This window comes from Hetaerina americana, unplaced genomic scaffold, assembly GCF_022747635.1.
Source record: "Hetaerina americana unplaced genomic scaffold, ioHetAmer1.1.p SCAF_19, whole genome shotgun sequence".
In the NCBI taxonomy this organism is placed as follows: Eukaryota; Metazoa; Arthropoda; class Insecta; order Odonata; family Calopterygidae; genus Hetaerina; species Hetaerina americana.
Window position 1 is genome coordinate 1003736 of NW_027286752.1, and position 23306 is coordinate 1027041.

General features: G+C 38.2%; 1 non-coding gene across 1 annotated transcript; it reads left to right on the forward strand.

Annotated features, from left to right (window-relative positions):
• Nucleotides 1-22995: 22995 nt before the first annotated feature.
• On the forward strand, nt 22996-23067 carry TRNAE-CUC (transfer RNA glutamic acid (anticodon CUC)). Its single transcript has one exon. It is a non-coding gene; the product is annotated as a tRNA-Glu (tRNA).
• Nucleotides 23068-23306: the final 239 nt, after the last annotated feature.

Genomic DNA, 23306 nt, shown 5'->3' on the forward strand with positions numbered 1-23306 from the left:
CATGACCTTAACCTATTTCATTTCTTCTTTAGCCTTTTGTAGATAGTTCTAAATTCTTACCGCGTCTCATATCACACATATAATAACCTAATCCTTCATGTGCCATAAATTGTGCTCAGAGTATGCATTTAATTTCTTGGCGCTATGCGATTTGATGACGCTATTCTTAAATCTATGCCAAACCATTATATAATCTGATATCCCCCTGTAAGCCCCAGAATTTTTCTTATTTACTTAAACATATTGCATATCACACCGTAAAGTGGATTGTGCCAGGCAGATTTCGACCGTGCGATGGACAGGCGCAGGATATTGAAGGTAGGCTCAATGCCTATCGCGATGTAAAATTGCCTTTCCAATTCAGCGTAAGAATAGCATTTTAAGTGCCGCCTAATTTTTCGAAGGAGATGATGTTAGAAATCTATGCATGAATAAGCAAGAAAATATATTTGGAAAATGGATATATTCTCAAAAAGCCTTAAAAATACTAACAAAAAATTCCATATTGGTCCCATTGAGATGACAAGGATACACATGGGATCCAAAATGCAAGGATAGACGCTATTTATAAATCCATTTTCCCGAAAAATTCAGGCAAAGTTTGGAGGAATGTCAGTGTACCCAGAATTAATCTCGTAAAACATCGATCCCGCCCACTAACTGCTTCACTGCTGTAATCTTTTCCGGCACATTCAGGCACAGAATTGTCGACTTTTAAAATGAGTCATCGTAAACTCCAAACTTTTGTAATACCAAAAAATATTTTCTACAAAGTGTAAAAGTGCCGGCTTAGAATATAGTATGTCAATTTAGTAGTTCACTTTATGTATTTCTAAGTACCAATTTGCAATAATACACATTAATACTTATATACATGCATGCCTTAAAATTTTCAAAATAATTTTATTTGATTGCGAGGTAGGTGTCCAAGGTTTAATGACGTATAATAGTGGGCGGAATTGAGAAGCAACTCCATTGAAACCCAGAACCTTTCAACCGCTTCACTTAATTAGGTACATTATATAAGTAGGTTTATAAATCCAGTTTCAATAAAATAAAAATAACTCTCTGAAGATTTGGAAATATACCTTATTTTACTGCAAGAGGTATATATCATGACATAAGTATACGCAGATAATGAAATACAAAAAAGTGTCACATTCCACATAATCTAGCAAATTTAATATTCAATGCTTTAAGAATTTTCTATTTTATGAATGAATTTCAGACATAAGAACAAAGTATGCATACATGTTTATTATACCTCTGAAGAATATATAGTAAATAAATTACAACCGAATCTAAGTCTTAACGAGAGGATGAAATTGAAATAATGCGCAAAGTAGCGCACGAATTAAAAAAAATTCCTTTTCTAAATAAAACAGTTGTTGATTGGATCACCTTACCTGCAAAAATATTCGAGTCCTTTCCTAACAGAGTGCATACTTTTAAGAAAAAATGTAAGTAATATATGTAATAATTTGATTGATGTGTGGTGTAAAATTATACGTAACAGCTTAGTTTTTTTAAATTTATCTTTTTTTTTTCTTGCTGATTGACTGATGTTAATGAGATGGGGATTTTCTTGCTTTGTGAAAGAGATTTTTGTTTTGAAGTTCTCTTCAAGTGTACTTTTGTTTAATGACTGATTTTACCTTTGTTATTATTTGGGACTTGTGTGCCACCTGACACGGTCTATCAGCACATGTGGATTTTTAATAAATAAAAAGTAAAAATCTTAGCGTGTTGAAAACCCAAGGAGTTCGGTCACTTCTTTCCCCTCGGAACATTAAAATATTATCGGAAAAGACTTTGTTCTTCCATATATGTATATATATATATATACGTTGTTCTTCCATATATATATATATATATATATATATATATATATATATATATATATATATATATATATATATATATATATATATATTTGTGTGGAAGAACAAAGTATTTTATTTCAGATATGAATCGCTTCTACGAAGTGACGCCTCATACCATTCTATTACGAGTATTAGTTATTAGTAAAAAATATTTCCATATAAACACTTGGATGAGAAGGAAATTATAATATGCCACCTTCATTATTAAGAGATTCATCGATAATTTATTCCGCCGCAACATATCGATGCAAGCCAACGCACACGGTCCATTTACGGATAAAACATTTATTAGAAGTCACACATGTAACTAACAAATTCAATTTTTACTCGAAGTTTATACGCAACTATTATTCAGCATAAGTTAGAAAGTGTACGTTAGTACGTAGGCCCAAACCTCCTTTTAATTATCAATTTTTTTTCGTTATTTAGGTTTTCTTCAAAAATTCACAGTATACATCGTTTACTCATTTAATAGTTGGTTTTTTTTCCAAATGATTTCGAACTGGTGAGAATTAATCGTAGGTATTAGAATGCGATACGTCGTCAACTGGCATTGTAAAGTTATATCATATGCATAAGACGCACGTACGAACTAAACTCTTTGCCGAAAAGACGATATCCATGCCAAATTCTTACGTACTTATGCACCTGGAAAAAACCTTTTAGATGGAAAGTATGAAAAATATACATTTCCGTAGGTGGACACGTTAAAGTTAAAAAGTACCACTAGATGTGCACAAATAATTTAAACTATAAAAATAATGGATTATGTGCAATCATAGTTAAGCATTATTTCTCTCTCTCTCCCATAAAATAAAAAATATCAACAAAATATAAATAAAATATTTTATGCAAAGAAACTGCGGCAAATGCCGCAAAAATAACTTTTAACGGAGTTATCCGCTTATATGCATTTCAATGCAACAAGTTCAGAGTGTAAAAATCATTCGCCTTTACCGGGATTCGAACTTGGAACCCTCAATGTCCGGTCGAGTGCTGAAGCCAGTTAAGCTATCCTACTATAAAACTATGAAATTTTGGGTTCTCGATAGCTTAACTGGCTTCAGCACTCAACCGAACATTGAGGGATCCTAGTTCGAATCCCGGTCAAGGCGAATGATTTTTACACTCTGAAATTGTTGCATTGAAAATATTTTTTATTTCTATTTACTTACACGCGCACTTAAATTGCTCAAGTGATTATCGGAAATTTCCATAAAAGACCTCTAACGAGTGAAAGATGTTTTTAGCATATAATGTACACCGCCATACTCGAAAGGAATCAACGTTTAGTTGAGAGTAATGCTCGCTCAAGGAATTACTTCTTCCGCGTATACTCAAATACCTGTAGTAACGACTTACTCTTCAGGATGAAAAATCAACAGTGAGCCAGAAAAAATTACCTTGAATGAAACAATGAAGAGAGAATGGCAAATAAAGTTCATATAACCTACAAAATACGTTTCAATTAGTACCTTGATAAAAATTTTAGACCCTTGTCCTTAAGATAGTTTATTTTATGGGTATGTAACTTTTTAGTGGGAGGAAGGGTGGATTTTTGTCTTGCGCAACGCTTTTCAAGGAGTACACATATACATTAACGGGCAACCTGATACCAACATGTACGAACTCGTATATTTTCATTTCACAGAAACGTAAATAATACACACACAAGTTAGGGTAGGCCCATTTTTTGCCACTTCTAAGGAATCGCCCTTCATATAAAACGTAGCGCATGTCCGAGGAGGTAGGGGTGAGGCAGGAAATGGACGCAGAAGATGGGAGGAGTGAGAAGGATAGGGTGATAAGTGGCAGGGGGGTTTTCCCGCTCCGGTCAGCATGACGTCCGCACTCCCACATTTCTTTTAGATAAATGGTATCGGACGTTAAGAGGAAAGGGAGGAGAGGGGTTGGAAGGAGAGTCAATAGGAGGTGGTGGGAAGGGTACCCTCCCCATCGTCCGCTTGCTTCCTTACGTATACTCGTAGGCAAGGGTGGGGTGTATGCTGGGGACACGCATTTACGTTGGTCCTCGGTAATCCGGTGCGGGGGTCCAGCACGGAGGGACGGGAGATTGCGTAGCTGATGTGGGAGTATTCGAGATGTGTTTCGGGGTTGGGAGGGTAAGGGGCGTGTCGTAGTCCTGGACCTGTTCCATGGGCGTGCTCCTCGAAGGCCTGACCCTATTTTTCTTCTCTCAATTTCTCGCACAAATCCACGAGGGTGTATAAAGATCTCAAGATTCGGCCGGAGGATGAATGTGCCGATCAGAATTTGCATTCGGAGGTTTCATTTTCTTCTTTCTGAAGGCAACTAAAATGCACGCCCGGTGACACGATTTTCCAAGTACGGGATCGCAGACAGAAGATTACCAAGTACTCCGAAAAAGTGAGGTTGGTTAACCTTTAATTTCAAACTGAAATCAGTTTGAAAAATTTTCAAACAGCTTTACTTGTATGCATTCCATTCCAATACCCTACGATTCACCAGCGTCGCACTGGTAAAAAAATGGCAGGAATTAAGTGGGACGAGGTGATAAGGCAAATATGGCAATATCGATTATAAAATTAGAAGTTTTATAGATTTCTTCCTTTGCATACTGAATGTTTGACTTAATAATAATTTATGATATAATGGTACAGGTATAAACTTTCCTCGCGATATTCTGACCGGAAAGATCGCCACATGTGCTTATGACCCCTCATGCTTGGAGTCCTCTAGCTCAGTTTACGATTGAGCTTTTTCTGTCAAAATATTTTTTTATTTAGGAAATAAAACTATTCATTTTTATTCATTATCTGAATTTAAATAAAAGCATTTGGAGTGCTTTTGAGCAAATAAAATAAACACAATGCTTACCCAACATTCTCCCTACTACCGCGGTCTTCGTCTTTCCTCCCCTCATTTTCCCTGCCTTTTCCAGATTTCCCCAGGCAACTTCCTTGTTCCCCACCCAAGTTAAAACTTCATACTTGTTATCCTCTTTGTTTTACTTATTTTCTCCATTCGCCACCGCACGCGCATCTCAAAAGGCTCCAATCTACGATCAGCCTCTTGCCTCAAAGTTCAGATCTCACACCTATAAAGCGCTATGCTCCATATTAGTCTTTGCTAATATTTTCTTCACATTTTTACTTAATCTATCCGTCATCGATTCTCTTCCTTTTGTAAATGCTACTTTTGCGAGAGCAGTTATTCTCCTTATTCCTCCATGTTTGATATAATATTCATGCAAAATTCAGAGAAAATACGCTAGATTCGTCAAAAGTTGTTACGATAAGAAGACAAGCATGACAGGCCTGTTAGAGGAGTTAGGCTGGGAGTCGCTAAAGATGAGAAGAGAACAAGCGAGGCTTTGACCTCTAGCAAGGGTAACAATACACGAGTTTAACTGTGACACAAAGGAAATTATCATGGCCCCACACTACTTGGCTGGGTTAGGCCACAAAATAAGATAAGGGAGATAGACTCCAATACAGATAGATTCAAATATTCGTTTGTTCCTCGGACAATCAGAAATTATAATAATAAGTAATTGAAGTTGTTGTAAAAATAGTAAAAAACCCAGTTATAAGCGAGGGCATGACTAAACGTTGCGTAGACACCAAGTGAATTCGTAGGTGCATGTTCTTGCATTTATTAGTGGCTCGTATATGTATTTGCATGTGCATAAGCTAAAATAAGTTTTGCATGAGCATATACGTCTGTGCGGTTGTGCAATGGCATGCTTTTTTGTTTATTTTGCATATAGCTGCATGCTATTTTACGGATGGTGTCCCAGAACCCCCTGTCACACGGCCCTGCGGCAATTTGCATTTCCCCATTGTGTAGGTGTAAATTGCTACGCCCAGTTTCCTAAAATATACTGCCCAAATACAAGAACTGCTGCATCTGTCTAGTTTATTCCCTCCAACATTAATATTTAGCTCAGCTTCCCTGTTTCTCGATAATCTCCTCGATTTTTTTCTTGTGGTTAATCTTAATCCCATGTCTCTTGTATTGCTCCTGTAAAGCACTCGATGATAACTGAAATCTCAAGGATGCTTAATTATTGCTTGACTATATAATCCAAGCCTGACTATAATCTAAGCCTGATTGACTTAATGACTTCGCAGCCCATTTTATTTCCAGGTCAAAACGTCCCATGCATATCCTCAAATATTTCCTCAGCATTTATTGAAAAGTATCGTCGCTAACGGGCAACCCTGCCCCACTCCCCTGCAAACCTTGACCATCCCGATTCTTCGTATTCTACCAATATCCGTGCCCTCTGAATCACATAAAAGTTTTGAGGAAATAGTCTATCCCTTCAGTCCCCGCCCATATTCCGCATTATTTCCATTAGCCTTGCCCACTCAACACGGTCGAATTCGCTCTCAAAAACCACGAAGTACACTCACCTCATTATGCTCTATGTTCCTTTGCGCCAATGTCCCAATCACTGCAATGACTCCACGCGTTCCTCTCCCCTTTCCGAAGCCAAAGGATCTTCGCCTAGCAAGGTGTTAGCACTATTTTTCAATATTTTATTAATAATTCTTAGAACTAACTTTGCTGCATGTGGAATTAAACTAATCATCCTATAGTCCCTACATGTACATAGCATCCCGCAAGTCGCCGCAAGGGCGTGTGGCGGGGGGTGTTAGGTCACCACCCGTAAAACAATAAAACCTAAGACAGGATAAAACCATATGATATTCCCGTACAGTTTATTTGTTCCTAAATCACTGTGTCATCTACAATTAATCTAAGATTGCTAACGAGGGAGCTTTGGTTATAAAGTTATAACACGAGAAGTAGGAGTCCTATAAAAGATCCTACGGCGACCGGAACAATAGGAACCGTAAACAGAAAAAGGGTAAGGAAGCCATGGATTACAGAAGAAACGATTCGGAGGATTGATAAAAGAAGGAAATGGAAGAACGTGAACTCAGAATCAGGGAGAAAAAAGTACAGAAAGGTATACATAATAAAGTTAAGGCAAGAAACTAATAGAGCAGAGGAAACATGATGGAGGGAGCAGAGCGAGGAAATGAAGAGTTTACGGAAGGAGGGTAAAATGAGCAAGATGCACAGAAAGGTGAAGGAACTGACAGGATATAAGAAAGGAATTTCCATTTACACTATTAGAGCTGCAACGGGTAAAATATTTAGAAAAAGACGAGGTTCTGATCAGATAAAAAACATGTTTTGAGGAGTTATATGCAAAGATGATAGGACAAGGTGCTTGGTTGTAGAAAGGGAATATGATATCGATAAGGGCAGTTAAGCACCAGGAGTACTCGATGGCGAGAGACAAAAGTCAATAAAGGAAATGAAATCGAAGAAGGCTGGGAAAACTGATTACATCCCTGCTAAAATACACATGATTATAAAAAAATGAGGAAGAAAGTTTTTATGGATACACTCGTAGTATTTATGAGGGAGGAATTTGGCCGGAAGATATTGTTTGATCGGTATTAGTCCCCATCCCTAAACAGGAAAAAGCAGCTTCATGTGAGGACTAGAGGATTTTAAGTTTGATTTCACACGCGGCTATAGTATTACTGAGGGTATTCTCTTCAAAATAGAGGAGGTGAAAGCAAACGTTGTCAGGATTAGCTCGGGTTTAGAAAGGGAAGGTGTACGCGCGACGCCATAGCGCACCAGAAGAAAGAAACATAAGTACGACCAGGGTGTATTTGAATGCTTCATATATTTTAAGATGTGAAACGGGGTTACTATTAATGAGCATTTTAAGGAAGAGAAATAATGTAGTGGATGGGTAGACAACTTATCCAGAGATAGACTTGCAAATGATCGAGTATTAGTAATTAGCCTTCAGCCGAAGTACTATAATCATTACTTACATTCTTATCAATCACTGCAATTACCATCATAATTAGTACTTAAATTCTATATAACAGATTTAGATGTAAATTACTTAGCGATTTACATAATCCTTGTTGTAGATATGGGATGGGAACTAATCATAAGAAAACTATGGTAATGAGAATCTCAAGGAGTAGCTAGGTAAAGATAAACATTTAAGTTTTGGGGGCGTAATCTTTAGCAGGTAGTATAAAAAGGTTAAGCTCTTTAGGGAGTGTTTCGGGGGAGATTGAGTAGAGAAGTATGAACATTAAAAGAAGAATTGCGTTAGATGAAGAAGGTGGGTGTTGGTGACTATAAAGAATAGATCAGTCAAACTTTCAAGGAATGTACGTAGTTTAGCGTGGCTAGGAAACTTGGTCGTTTAGGAAAGAGGGTACTTTGTAATTAATGGGAGCGTAAATTGGGGTCTTTGGAGATGTGAGCGTGGAGAGGAATGGGATAAATAAAACTGACGGAAAGGAAAACCAACAATGAATTTCTAGGCATAGTATTCCTACTAGACGGACGGCTGTTGCGGGGAATCCCAAGAGGGCAGGGCCAGTAAATACAGGACATGGACAGAGAGGCAATAGGCTTTGAAGACGGTAGGTGATAAGGAAGAGAATGTTGGGGATGCGAGGGAGAGAGAGGAAAAAATGGGGATTTTGATGAAATTAAGAGAGAGTATGCTTTAAACATTAAAGTTAAAGAAGGTTTAATGAAATATCATGCAATTAGTTTAAGGATGCATTGTGTCATGTTAGTCAGAACTTAGGAGTGTACGAGGTTAGGGTTTAGTAGGGTACGATTTCACTGCCATTCAAAAACCTACCCGAAGCCGATAGACTAATTCAATATACATGTTTTTTTTAAGGTAATCTACCGGTTAAGGTAGGTTTTTGGATGGACACAACTACCAAACAAACATTTTATTACTCCTAACAAAACACAAAATCCATCATCCTACTTTACATCAGGTCCCTCTTCAGCTCTGAGTACTTTCTTCCTCCCTTCATCCCGTCCAACATCCCTATCCTGTTCCTTCCCTTTCCTCTTTTGCCCAACATTCTCCCCTCTATCACAGTCTTCAACATCCTACTGCCGGTCAACACCCCCTTCATCCACTTTTCCTGCCTCCATAGGATTTCTCCCAAGAAAACCCTCTCTTCGCCCACCATACCAAGAACTTCCTCATTTGTTTTCTTCTCTGTCCATTTCACCTTCTCCATTCTTCTCCACACCCACATTTCAAAAGCCTCCAATCTACGTCTATCCTCCTGCTTCAATGACCACGTTTCCACACCGTACCTAGCTACGCTCCATATCAAAGTTTTTACGAGTCTTTTCTTAATATCCTTGCTCAACGTCTCTGTCATCAACTCCCTCCTCTTTGTGAAAGCCTCTTTGTGAAAGCCTCTTTGCCTAGCGCAATTCTTCTCCTTACGTCCCTACTACTTTGACCGTGTTGGTCCAAAACACTTCCGAGATACGTAAACTGTTCTACCTGCTCTAGTTTTTGCCCACCTATTTTAATGTTAAGCTTGGCTTTATTCCTTCTAGAAAATCGCATAACCTTTGTTTTATTAATATTGATTCTCATCCCATACCTGTCGCACTGAATTTCCAATTCACTCAGCAATGCTTGCAGCCCCTTGGCTGACTGACAAACTAAAGCTTGGTCATCAGCAAACCTAACTGATTTTACGAATTCCCCGCCCACTTTCATTCCTACCTCCAGTTCTTCCCAAGCCTCTTTAATCATTTCCTCTACATACAGGTTGAACAGCAACGGTGATAATGGGCAACCCTGCCTTAAACCTCTTCCTAACACTGCCCAACCGGACTCCCCGTTCCCCACTCGCACCTGAGCAGTCTGAGACATGTACAGGTTGCAGATTAGCCTCCTTTCCCTCCAATCTATTCCTATTTTCTGCAGAATACTCATAAGTTTTTCCCAATTCACTCTATCAAACGCTTTTTCGAAATCTACGAAAAAGGAAAATACCTCCTGGTTGTGTTCTATATTCCTCTCGATTAATAATCTCATTACTGCAATGGCAAATATACATGTAATACGAAATTTTAATATTGCTGCGTAACGAGCCCGATGATAATATTGTAATAAAATGTAAATTAAGAATACGTCAGGGTTATTCATATTTTGAAAATATTAACTGAAATATGGTAATCAGGAGAAATTTGTATGATACGAAGTAAGTTAGCAATTTAAAGGTTAACAAATTAACGACATAAGGGAGCAATACAATGATATACATGTTAGGTACGGAAGTTATACGTTCCAGCCAAATGATATTATGCCTAAACTTATCATGACCATAAAAGACAGAAGTGAAGAAATTACATTACGAATGTGGTAACAATTCCATTCGATGCTATGTTGACCCAATCATTTAAGACGACGTATGATAACATTTATTTCTATCGAAGCGTTGGATAAGCCACCCAGCCGAGAGCATCCATCCACTTCAAACATGGCGAAGCTGCGCAGTCAATCCCATTCGAAAGACTCAAGTTCTTGAATGAGGTACGGTGCCACCCGCGAAGGGAAACAGCGGGAGTTAACCACGCTGGAGCTTATTATTTTCCTTCTAGAGACACATGCCCAGCTCCAAAGAAAGAATGCGACCACGGGATATTAAGTAGGCGTGTAGATTTAGAAAGGGAAGTTTTGGGTCAACAATTACGGGATATTATATTTACATAACGCAGATTGAGCAATCCTAAAACACCTATTGTTACTTGATGTGTCGAATTTAGGGGCAAATAAAGGTGACTGGAATCAAGCGATCATCTCTTGACATCTCCTTCCGTCTATCAATCGACTCTTTCCTCCAGTTGGAAGAGTGTATAACGATATTTAAAACAGAACCAAAATACATACAAGGGAGCATCAAAAACTTGAACGATACATACTTGTAATGCCACTTAATATAATAGTTGTTTTTACCTTGAACCTAACTTGCAATGATGATGACGTTTTTATATGTTGATCTTTCATTGATTCATACTTTAAACTTCAGGAAGAGAATTTCACATGTCCTAATGCTGTAGACCTCATCGTTTAGTTCACGTTTTTGTACATTCAAAGCGAATGTATTCCAATGTATTGCAGTGTTAAGCGTAATCAAATTGTGGGCACAGATTAGAGTCAAGTTCTTTCATGAAGTTTGTTCAAAAAAGTGTAATTATGGTCATATATTTTCTTTCAGAATTTTTTCCACGTATAATTTACAGATAAAACAAACAAAGGTTTCCACGGCATTCCAGTCTGTTTCTTGACTTGATTGAGGGGGTCAGGAGCAGGAATTTCGATGAAACTGTTGTGTTTATATTGAAATTATAAGGCGATTGAATCATGGATAGAAATATATCCATTTAAAAACATTCTGCGGAAGCATTCACAAAAAGTATCATTGCGTTCAAAAATCGATGAACCATCTTTTAAACTAACCACTCAACGCAATATTTTATTCCATTCATTTATATTTAGAGATGAAAACGTAGTCCATGAGACATTAGGACTGCTAAAAGTCACTGCGGGCACCGATTCTATTTTCCGTTGGTGGCTGCATCGAGTGTCCTGATTTCAAGCTTCGTTATTCAGATATTTTTCTGCATGGACGGAGTCTGATTCAAATGCACGAAGCAAGTGGTACAGGTACCTAAGTTATGTCAATTCTTTTTTTTTAATTTGACGTTAAATAAATTTTATCAAGTCAGTATACTTTATCTCAGCGTCTAACGTAATTTTTGATCACCCTTAATTTCATTAAGTGACAATAGGAAAATGATAGCTTGATCAGAACTGGAGCGGAAGGAATACCAAAAGAGGCCGCATCTGTCATCTTCTTTTTAACCATATACCGTCATTTCCCTATCCAGCGATTGTGATAAAAATGAGGAAACTCTTCGCATCCGATTCCCCTTTGTTGCTTCGAGCGTCGAATTTATGGAAATCCTATTTGACCGCTTGATTTGCGACAGGCAGTGACCGAAAGAGAACACTTCAAATGTTTTGTGGACCAGTGGCGGCGAATTGGATGTTTAGCTTCCCTGGGGAGGGGGAGAGTGTTCGAGGGGGGGGGAGGGGGGTTGGGGAAAGGCGAGTCGCAGGTCTATCCCCCGCGGTGACATTGTGGTGCCACGCGCGCCTCGAGTCCGGCTTAAACTCGTTATGACGCTGGATGAGGGGAACTAAGGGGGAAGGGGGAGTGTCGAGCGAATGGAACCCCCTAAAAATCGTGGGGGACAGCCGGTCCAAGGAGCGACCGCTACCAATTTTTTCACGGTCATGTAAAATCCATCTCGGACCCTGAAACGGTAATGCCAAATCCATATAACTTCTCTTGATGTTTGGTGCCTTTGGAAGAAATAGTTTGCTTCGAATCGAAATTAGTAGACTTTAGAGTATGTGTTGCTCTATGGAGGTTAGAAGAAGCTGACCTTTATGCTGAAGAATTTCATTTTTCGAAAAATATGGCGTGTTATAATATTATATAAAATAAATATGATCAATGTAATTATGTATAACAAATTTATTCACGCGTATTCAAATTATTTTAAACTACAACGCTAAGCAAGCAAGGACGTTTATTATGCTTTCAAGAGCTTTATTAAATTACACCTTCATGATGTGGATCACCCCTATTTTGATTATTTGAAGTATTTGTAGAAATTTAGAAAGAGAAATAGAAGTCAGATATTGATTGAAAATAGGCAATTTTCCACAAAATATTATTAAAATTATCAAAATATATTTTGTGGAAAATTGCCAATTTTTAATTAATTATGATATGCCACCATATCACGCCTGAAACATCTCCTTTTATAAGTTAGATAATTAGACTCCTGACAAAGCTGAAGAATAAAAGAACTAAAAAAATATACTTAAGTTTATGGGTTGATTTTGGGTATGAGGTTGAATCTTAATCATTAATAAAAGTAAAGTAAAGCGAAATTGTATTCATGAACGAATTACTGATTTCTTATTTGAATACATGATAATATTTTTGTATCAATGAAGCCACTCACCCAAGAGTGATTGTTTGGAGAATCACGTGCTTTCGTGCTAAAGCGAAAAATTCTACTTCACTATAAAATTAAACCACACAATATGAAGTGAGCACTAATCAGAATGCCCACTAAAAGTAAAAAGAATTATTTTTTTGTGCAACGATGAAATGGAGTATTCGGGTACCAATACTTATCATGACCTCTAGTACATCGCGGAAAATGACAATTTATTGTACGCTTATCTTCCAGTGCTGAGGGTTTTTTTATATTCATGCTCTTTTAAATTGAACGAGAGGGTGAGAGTGATTTGTGTATTTGGAATATCAAACAGCGTTATTCATGTGGTGATAAAAATAAGCTGTACACCTACCTGCAAAGCATAACGGCGGCAACCAGTCCATTACCCACTACTGTGGGTCATGAAGCAAATAATTATTTTATTTCTTGCGTACATAAAATACCTATAGCAACTCTATGGTCCATCTTATAATTCGTCATTATTCCCTACCTCGCCCAATTATGATGTCATTTGCAGGCTATATTGCAGCCCTTCGGGATTCTCAGTTACTCTATAGGGGTCATTACCACTTCAATCTCCCCACCTCAATGGAGAGCATTCTGAGTTTAGAGTTCTATATCTACATACATATCCACCAAAAAGGTGTGTGGCAGGGGGTGCAAGAACCAGGATTTAAGGGTAATGGATTAGGGAGAATATGGGGGAGGAAGGGAATGGGGAAAAATGTTCAGTAATAAACCTCAAATAACATGCAAATTTATATATTATCTCGTAGATATTGGAGGAAGACTTAATTCAAAACAACTGTTAATTTCACCTAGTAAGTTAGCGCTTTTTTATATGAAAAAAGGACATAAAAATGAACCTTAACTATCAATATGACAGAACTTCACCATACCAAGACAGGTCTCGCAGAACTGGGAAGTAAGAAGGGGAAATTCTACGAGTATTATTTCATGAACATACCACTCATGGTCCTCACCCCCAAAGTCACACGTAGAGAGTTGTCAGCGTCTCCTAGCAATGCCGTATGTAAATAACATGCCCCATTCATGACGTTGGATATCCTTTTCGAGTTTTGAGCGATGGATTAGAATGCAGATCTGAAAGAGAGAAATCTTCCTTTATAGTTAACCATTCCAATTTTATTTTGTTTCAACGAGTATTTTATTTAATGGTTTCGATCAAGAAGGAAATCCAAACTGTAAACAATATTTTACTTAGAAGCTGGCATTTGGATGAAATTTTTATAAGCTCTTTATGGTGTCTATTTCAATTTGAAACGTATCTCACGGTCACGGAAAGGTCTTTAGGGCACCGGGGCGGGGCATTATCTGGCAAAAGACCCAAACCCCCAACGCCTCAGCGGAGACGAAGAGGATATAGGTATAGGGATGCGAAGTTAAGCTGATTTTTTTTCGGAGGTCCTGAAAGTAGCGCAAGAAAGAGAAAAAAAGGCTCCCACTGTCAAAAATAGGTTCTTTTGTATGTGACCCCTATTGAAATATAGTCTTGGATATTTCAATATAAGGTTTTCGACGCACACTCGCTTGCTTATATTGGTCACAATAGGCACCCTAGCTCTAAGTCTTCCATTATTCATGCTTAAACCATGATATTTTTTGAACGAATAGAAAAGAATTGAAGTTTACCTTCATGAAACCTGAAAAATATAGTAGAAGTTGGCCCCGTAAACATTTTAAGAAGCGTGGCGGATTTCCTTTGATCGTTCAGTCGTCGATTGGTCATCTTCCAAGGTTATATAGTCTCGGTGAATTTCAGCCTAACTGGGGCCACTGCAGTCTACATCAGAATGAAATTACACCTCTAATTATATCGTAAGATTGATAGAATCAGAAAATTCACGAAAGAACAACGCATTGGTAGCGTAGATATGTTGTTGTATCAGGTGTAACTTTATGAAATTAACACGACGTATTTCAATGAGAGAAGTAATTGCGTAATTCCTCACACACTTCCATTTAAAACGATCTAGGTTTCCACGTTAGACGTAATCATCAGGTGGTGATCATGACGTCCAACGTCAAAACCTAGGTCATGTTTTAAATAAAAGTTTGCGTGGAATTAAGGACTTACTTCTTTCTCTTCAATATGCAACGTAAGCATGCGAAATAAATTGGTCAAAATAATATATGATAGTACCTAAATATTTTCAGATATCCATTGCTATCTAACGCAGAATAGTTAAACATAATACATTTACAAAATTAAAATGCAGAGATTAAAATTACGAATTGCTAGAAGGAATGTGGCATAGATAAAACACTAATTTTTGCAATATTTTGTTGCATTAATTAAATACCATTTCATGTAAAATAATGTAATTACTTAAATTTTAAAAATATTAGCCTTTATTTTTACTAACTTCAGACTAACTAACTAACAGTTAATGTAAACACGGGGCACATAAAATCGGCATTTATTATATTTCAAAAGTCGAAAAAAGATTTCTTTTGCACATCTAAGTGAGAGGGGAAGTGATTTGAAGGTAACTCCCCATCTCTTTGAAAATATAATCAAGACCGCTACGCGTAAGTCAAAGAGAACAAAGTGAAAAATAATGCTTAAAAGAAGGAGTATATCGCAGAAAATATAAGTAGAGATTAGAACGTTAGAAAAAAAGGGTAGCATAAAAAATAAATGGATGATTGAAGGAGAGGCATGGAAATCAAACAAAAGCGGTCATCTTTTACGTGACGTATGTGAAGTAGAAAGAGAAGAATCGTTATTCTTAGTCTCGAAGACATGGCTGGCACATTCTTGAACTCCTCCGTGATGCTATTAGATTCGATGGATAGGATTGAGAGGAAGTGTTGAGAATACCGGACCCATCTACAGCGTGGATATAAGGGCTTGATTCCCCGTGCGAGCCGTGAAACAAGGTGCCCTAGCAGAAAATGCATGAGATTAGCGAAAAACGTCCTTTTTAATTAAACAAACCACTGTCAAATTTTTTCCATACCTTTGGAAGGGGCTGTAGGAGCCTTAAGCTGTCGATGTAAGCATACAATAATACCATCACATATATTCGCGGCTGTTATCTCGACACACAAGAATGGGCCTTTGTAGATTCCACGATTTTGAGGAGTATCCGTGAAATTCCATTAATTCCCAAAGAATACTATTTTTCTCTTTCTGCCTTAATCTTTTTATGGTTGAAAACCTATGAATAAATGTAGTTGTATATATTTTTTCAAGATACAAGTAAATATTTCAAGCAGCTTAAAGCCGAAGAGTACTGGTTTGCAGTGGTCTAAAGTGACTAAGGATGTGAATATGCAAGTGACAATGAAGTGCGATCACAATGGACGTAAACATTTAAGATGTTCCAATATATAAGGTCGAGAACATTGATAATGCATATTGAATAATATGAAATAATTTCAAGTGATTTGGGCTTGTCATACTTTTAAACAAATTGCCCGCAATTATGATGGAGATTCGACGTAAAGTTGACCAGGAGTGCAATCGTTTGAGCGAAATTTTAAGGCGTTTAATTTACGGAACTATGGTGTCAAACTTTTACTTTCTTTTTTAGAATGATTCATAATTTTTTTAATTGACGTATAACAATATGTATGAATGACAGTTTCAAATTATTTTAAATAAATGAACCCGTTGGTGACACCCTTGTGGAGGTAGGGAATTAATATAAAGACTTAACAAATAGGGAGGAGATAATAAGACACTTGAGTAGACGTTTAGGTAAGATTTATGTAAAATATGACGTTGGGATGAGTAGGTATTGTACGACTCCCAAACTTGGTCGATGAAGTTCGAGTAGAAATACAGATAAAGGCTTTCGAGATGTGAGTGTGGCAAAAATGGAAAAAATAAAATCGACAGTTAGGAAAACCAACCAATAAGTATTAGGTATGATAGGGGAAGGTTCCTGAGAGAAGTTCAAAGAAAGCAGCGAAAATGGGCGCAGGAGATGGCAATGAACAAAGGCAAATGCAATGTTGGATAGACTGTGATAAAAGGGTAAATCTTGAGATAGGAAGTCAGAGGTCGAAAAGAAAAGATATTTTGGACGGAATGAAGGCGGATGTACGAAAGTGGAACTGATAAATGGTTAAGGTGGGCTTTCAAGTGTAGCGCATCTTAGGAATTGAAACCATTACACAATTACTTTAATCGTTAGACTACAATTAATGATAACAAAAAATAATAACATACGGATATAAAATACATAAGTACAAACGCGACGACCACATCCTGGATTAGAATAGCCTTTATAGAATGTCCTTATACATCGACAACCTTCCGAATTTCAACTGATAATAAAAGAGCAACCTGTGGGAATATGTACACAAAAAATTGTAGTGATGTAAATCGATTTCATTCGCTAAACTGAACACGAACGACAACGTATCCCTATCGTCCCTACCCTCCGTGACAAAGTTCGTTATTTACGACAGCCGCACCACTAACTATTCGCCGCTTGTCCTGTTTTCCTTCGCCCTCCGACAAATCGCGCAGTTACCACGGAGTAGACAATGCATCACATTTTCCACCGCATTTCCTCCATCTCCCCGCGGGAGAGAATAGTTCGTGTTTTTACAAAACTCCACTCCGTCATGGGCCTCTCGCTGTGCGTTCCTGCTGCATCCACCCTCAAAAACGCCAGCCGGCTCCTCTTCAAACCCACCCGCTCTCTCTCCTTTCATTTCCTCCCCCTGCCGAAAAGAGAAACTGAATCTTCAATTAACACTTGGCGCGGCCTGAAAAACTCAGCGGGAAGCCAAGATGGCGGGTGGTGACAAAATGGCCGCCGGGGGAAAAGCGTCGGGGTTGGAGAAACTTAAACATTCTCAATGAATAAAAGGGCAAGGGGGGGATGGATTATTTTTTGCTCTCGTCTCCTCCCCCTCTCACACTCTCCCTCCCACCACCTCATTCCCTTTGCCTCGCGCCGCGGTAGGAAAAAAATTAAGAGGATACAGGGCTTAACAGACGCTCTCTACGGTCACGCCGCCAACGCCATCGTCGTCGACCTTACGGGCAAAATCCTCTTGAATTGGTTTCTTTCATATTCTCCTCTCTCTCTCTTTCTCTCCCTTTCTAAGCCCTATCCGTCCGCCTTCCGTATTCGTTCCCCATTTTTTTCTATCATTCGCGGCTTCGGATCGGCCATCTTTGTATCCTCCGAATAGCGTTGAACAATTCCGCTTAGCTGCTTTCCCACAGCCGGCGTCTGAGCCCAGAGCGACGCTAAATGGCTCACGGGTACAAAATTTCAGCAGTCGTCAAGTACACATTAGGTGACAATATCGCCCGATGAATTCTCTCCTTCCGATTTAGGACACAAATTTTCACTACGCAACTCACTTCCAGAATTTTTAATTAACCAATTACAATTAAACCAAACACTAAATCACTCATGGCCATTTTCATAATACTAAATCAACAGAAAAAGCATAATACGGAGATTTATTTCAATCAAACGAACAATTAGCTAATTAGGGAAATTACTAGACTATTTCCCCGAATATTTAGGATGTAATGCCATACTTGATCAAAAGACGATTAAAATTGCTATGACTCATTAGTAATACTAAATACCATAAAACTACCTTGACTAAACTTTTACTAATAATATCATATCAATGAAACGAACAACCCATTTTCATCAGTGGAGTAATAACTGAATTTGCAAACATGAGAATGTGGTAAATATTGTTCTTTAAAATAAGTTTGAATAATAACTTTGTCTAATTATCTACAATTCATAAACTATAGCTATCTAATATCTAGAGATGAATGTTACTAACTGAATACCGCAATTATTGTTTCTTTGGTATCTTCAAAGCTCTTGCAATTCAAAAGTCTCTCTAGATTAACGCATTCGTCCTAATTCCCCACCGAATACCTTAAGTATAAGTCCCTCGACTTTCTTAGATAACGTAAAGAAAACACATTTTTGATAGCAAAAAAAGCAAAAGAGATGGAATAGGAATCGACCGCTAAGAATCACGTAATGACATTAGATATTATACTTTGGGTTTTAAGGAAGGAATAAAATATCATTTCGGAGTCTTTTGATACCAAATTTTAAATGTTAAACAATATAAAATGAAATAGCAATAGAATTGTAACGCAAGAGGTATATTTTCTTCAGATATGAAAATGAACTAGGACTGAAAAGTTGAACTCTTTCTAGGAAAGAAACTTTTTGAGTTTCGTTTTCGTTTACATTGTACTCAGATCATCCATTCGCATGTCAGTAGATTACCTAATACAAAATGAAAAATGCCTCTCCCCTACCCCATTCCTTAAATGACTCCCTGTGGTTTCAAACGTTGGATCCAAAGGCCAAAAAGGGTGACAAAAATAAAACTGCGAACCCTCCCCGCACTTCTTTCCTCTGTACGGACACGTTTACGAATGTCTACATGCAGCGGGCAAGTCTGGCCTTCGTCGCCGGGACTTTTCAATTGCTGAGGATTTTGTGTCTCGTGCTGAGAGACAGCCGCGGGGCGTGGTGCGAGAAGGAATGAAAGAGACGTATGCACAACATGGCGTGCCGGGGAGAAGTACGCCATTCCACCCCATGAAGACCCCCTCCCCGTGGCACACGTGACACTGGGGGCAGTCTTCCTAGTGATGGAGTCGGCGGCGTCAAATGGTTTATTCTTGCACCCCTGCTTAGCACGGATTTTTCAATGTGGATAAAAACAATTTCAAAGTTGTTTCATTTATTAGAAAAATTAGGATATGGCGAAGTGCTTTTTACGAGTATTTCATAGAAATACTGTGTATATGCTACTCTACTAATATATTATGTTTTCGTGGTTTTTCTAACTCTCTTCCACCGTGAATTTTTAACATTTGTGTTAGTTATTCCTTTCGAGAAGCCCTTGAATTGCCAAGTATTATACACATGAATTCTATTCGGCATTTAGGTATATGCCTTAATTATACCTAATTAAGTGCCGTTTATTTCCCATTTGATTCAGATATGTGCGAAATATTATCAATTTGTTAGTGAAAACCGCCAAGCCGACGTTTTCATCAGTTCCTTGAGCCAGAATTTCTTATCAGTTGTTCCGAAAACCTTTGAGTTTAAGCAAAATTGGCAATAAAGTCGCATAGTTTACTGGCATGCAAGTAGATTAAATAAAAGGTAAGGATTATTTGAAAAAACTGTGTGAAGGCCAATATTAGTGGCTGGTGTCATGTGTAGCCAGGTAAGGAAAGACTGGGCTGGATGGGGTAGATTATCTGAAATGGTCATTCTTTCTACTCTTTAATTATAATGATAATATTGGAAGTATTAAGTGAAATCTAAAAACAACGTTGATTGGTCGCTGATTCGCAGTAGAATCATGGGATCCCCTTTATTTATTATCCACCAAAAAAAAGAGAAAATTTGGATGAATAACACAGGTATTGTCAAAATACTAAGTAAGATTACACACAAACTTCACGGTGAGAGGGGCAAAATTCAAGAGTGGGGTCTCGGCACGGGGAGGCCATATATTATAACCCCTCGTTTCTGTTTTTGATTAGGCTTCGGCACTCCTTCAAGAATAACTATTTACTCATGATACCAAGATTCACTGTGAGGCACTGTCAGGATGTGGGGACAAAGTAACCCAAAATATTTTACAACCCGAGGTATGAAGTCATAAATCTAATGGGTGCTACGGACTCGTACTGTTAACTAACATTAAGTATGACGAAATTTTTTACGTTTGAGTGCACCGTTTGGTATTTTTCAATTGGAGCGAATCTTGGAGGTGGGAGAAGTTGCGGGGAAGAGGAAGACCAAGGAAGGAAGACCGTGGAGAGTTAAAGGCTTCGTGGCGTCGCAGAAGATTTCCACATTTTAAACGTCTCGGCCATGTCATTGAATTCGACCGTTGCCTTCCTCTCTCCGACTCCGCCTGACTGATTTGAGAACGGGGAACGCAAAAAAAGAACTGGAATGAAAAATTTACGGTGATTTTTTTGTCTTTTTCTTCCGAGGAAAAATTCACCCAAGGACTTCATCACTGTTTTTATCTGCAAAATGTGGCGCCAGTTACACTCGATTGCCATCAGAGGACACGCTGGAGACAACCAAATAATGGAGTGATCTCATGGACGGGAAAGCGTGATTAACACAAAAAACCTGGCGCGTGATTGGCATATATGACACCTATTTCCTTTTAGATTTTTTCTCGATAAAAATTCTCTATAGAGAGAAGTCAATCAACATAGATCGATGAACTAAGAAAATCGTAAGAGTAGCCTGAGATGGTACATTACTTTGGATATATGTACATTAAGATACGGACCTGTTAGTCAGATATACATGTACAGGTATATTGTAGAAAGCTATGGCGGGAGCCAGGAAAATCGGAAGGATATCCACCTGTGGAGCTTATTATGAGAAGGGTACTGATTAGAGGTATGTTTTAAACACAAACTGCTAGGCATCGTTGACTACTAGATCACCTCTTCCAATCGTAATGCTATTTTCCAGAAGTTTTCATTTCTACCTTCAGCTCCTTTCTACTCTCCTTCGTGTCGTATGGAATGCCCGATATTTTCCTTCGCCTTCCCTACTTACCAACCCTCATACATTGTCAGTCTTCAGTATCCAATTACTTCTCAACTTCTCCTTCATACAGTTCTCCTTCAGAGGATTCCGCAACCCCCACCCCTTGAAAATTTCCGCCCTTTCCTACCCTAAAATGTTTTCACTTAAAAATGTTTTCCAATATTTTTCCCCCCGCCACACGCCATTGCGGCGGCTTCCGGGGTATTATGTTCATGAATATTGATTACATTTTTTTCACTATTCTGATACTTTTCTAGCTTATTAAGTAAAATGTCCATTGTACTCCAAAATAATGCCAAATATATAAATTCTTCCTCCTGTTTTAATATGTATATTCCCTCCTACTTTGAGGATAACTTAGGACTTTAACGATCTTATGTCTTTTCTTCGTTCATTACGTTCTATATTTTTTCTGTCCAGCGCTTGAAAAATACAAAAAATACCTTGGCCTAGTGGATTGCTGAAACTTGAAAATCTTTAAGTACTGCCTAATGCGAGTGATTTTAAAATTGTTACCCGCATGATTTTTGTAGAAAAAAATAATTGTATGTCGCATGATTTATTTCATATGTACACGTACACCGCGAACACCGTTAAAACCGCTGCCGCCATTGTCAGAGAAGTTCATTGAATATTGCGGATATATTGATAATTTTATTGAATGCTACTCACGCGTTGGCTAGAAAAAAAATGCACACAAGGCGTGCGTGTGCGAGGTGGGTTTTTGCAATATTGCTCATATCTACTAAACAGGAGGAAGTTCATGTGCAAGTCCGTTCGCCGTTAAAATCGATGTTGCAGGGTGATGTATGTTTCTTTCAAATGTAATCACTGCGGTTGAAATTTAGCTACATAATTTGATCTAACAGCAAACAGACAATCTGAGTGTGGAAGTCTCTGGGATTACCAACACAAAAAAGCCAAAGTAGTTGCTTCTGCTGGGAGAGTTAGGGCTTTATAATTTTTGGGTATTCAAGGAATGGAGTATCAGCATGTTACGCGAGCAAATACCACTGTAAATGCTTTATATGGCATATTGTTATTATATTGAATACTATATGGATGTACTGAAAAAATCACCGTGACAACATTTCAAATCATCAACCTGGATGCTGCGTCACGATAATGCACGGTCACACATAGCAAATATTTTTGCTAAATATATCGCGAAAATCAACGTGCCATGTATTCTACGTCCTCTATATAGTCCATATTTAGTCCAAAGTAACTTTTTCTCTTCTCCAATGTGAAGGAACGCCATCGTGGAAAGCGCTTTCGATCATTAAGAAGGCTGTCAGGGTAATATTGGAGGAGCTATCAAAAAATGGCTTCCAATATCTTTAAAGACTAGAAATAAGGTGTGACAAATGCATTGAATTTCAGGTCATAAGTGACTTAATTCAAGGGTAATCCTAAGAAAAGACAAATCCGTATAATCATCTGTCTGGCATGCCTGCTTCCGCACTTCCATGACTCTCTCGTGCAACAACCTCGATGGAAGTTAAGTAATTGATCGGATGTGTGAATAAACCAAGGACGAATGCTTATGCATCTGGAAAAATTCTCAACATATGTTATTTCGACGTAGATGATGCCAAGACATGGTCAAGTTGTATTTGAAATTATAACAGCCCTAATACGGTATTGTCTAGTGGTTAGGATACCCGGCTCTCACCCGGGAGGCCCGGGTTCGATTCCCGGTACCGGAATTTTTTTTTACCCCGTCTCCCATTCCAGGAGTCGCGGGTTCGATTCCCGCCTGAGTGGGGTTTCCTTCATCTAGGACGTGGGTGTTTCTTCATGTAACCATTGTTATTATTGTTAATAGTCCGATGTAAAGGCCAAAATGTGCTGTTTTCGGACTAACGCTAAAAATAAATAAATATTCTATCCAGTACTCAGGGCATCCGGAGAGTAGTCCTGAATTCATTGTTAAAGTCGCACCTTC